The following is a 1159-nucleotide window of genomic DNA, read 5'->3' as shown; positions in this document are numbered from 1 at the left end:
TTCTTGTTAGAATCCTTGATGAAGTTTTCTTTTCATTAAAAAGGAATTTTCGGGACTCAGAAAACATTGCCCGATTTTGAGCTTCCAACCAACCCTTGAGGTGTTCTCACAGTGGCTAACAGCCCTGATTCCTGACAAAACCCTGTGACTCCTGAGACAGCAAGTGAGAGAGGCTGGCAACCGTGACGATGCCAAGGAATAGCAAACACACACTTTTTGGCACTGCGCTCTCCCCATCTGAGTTCTTTGGCCCCGTGTTTCCCAAATCAGTTCTAATGGCACCTAATGCGACAAAAACCAGGGACAAGATTTGCTATACCCCGCCTGTTTTCAGGCGTGGCTTACAAGTATGTACCTTGCTGCAATATTGTTTTTTGTTTTTTCCCAAGATGGCAGAATTTTATGATTTTAGTAACACAAATACAATGTGTACACAATCTGTCTATTCATTTTCTTTGCTGTGCAGCCTGGCATTGGGATTGGTGACTCTGATGGCCAGCTGGGCTGCTCTTTCCACAACGGCTTTGCGGTTCTTTGAGGAGACGTTGTGAGCCGTCTCAGCACAGTGAGATTTATTGCACATCAGCAGCACTTCAAGCTCCTTGGCGTTATGGACCAGGAACTTCCGAAAGCCACCGGGCAGCATGTGCTTTGTCTTCTTGTTGCTCCCATAACCAATGTTGGGCATCAAGGTCTGGCCCTTGACTCTTCTACGCACCCTATTGTCAACGCCTCTGGGTTTCCGCCAGTTCCGCTCAATTGTGACATATCGGTCTGACTGGTGCCGGATGAACTTCTCGGTCCTCTTTTTGACCATCTTGGGTTTCACGAGGGGTCTGAGGGCAGCCATGATGCCGAGTAGGAGAGGGCTGCCACCTCCGCAGGCAGCGCCGAGGAAGAGAGGGGCTGCAATATTGTTTTGAGAGATTTGCTTTAAAGTTCTCTGAGACAGGATTTGTTTTCTTTTGATGATTTGTACACTAAGTCAATAACACCAATAATCAGTCTATTTATTAAAGGTGTGCTCCACTCAAGGTCTTTACCAAGTTTTCCTAAAAACCGAATAAAAGATACTGAAGGGCCACAGGAATATTTGCTTTGATGAATGACTTGTAGAATCCAGATCGTGACTCTAAAATCACAACTTTCAAATACCTAT

At 45.6% G+C, this 1159-nt stretch overlaps 1 pseudogene; it reads right to left on the bottom strand.

Annotated features, from left to right (window-relative positions):
• Positions 1–388: 388 nt before the first annotated feature.
• On the bottom strand, positions 389–856 carry LOC102431221 (annotated as a pseudogene).
• Positions 857–1159: the final 303 nt, after the last annotated feature.

The sequence above is a fragment of the Myotis lucifugus genome, unplaced genomic scaffold (genome assembly GCF_000147115.1).
Source record: "Myotis lucifugus unplaced genomic scaffold, Myoluc2.0 scaffold_572, whole genome shotgun sequence".
Lineage (NCBI taxonomy): Eukaryota > Metazoa > Chordata > Mammalia > Chiroptera > Vespertilionidae > Myotis > Myotis lucifugus.
This window is presented reverse-complemented; position numbering and strand designations above follow the sequence as displayed.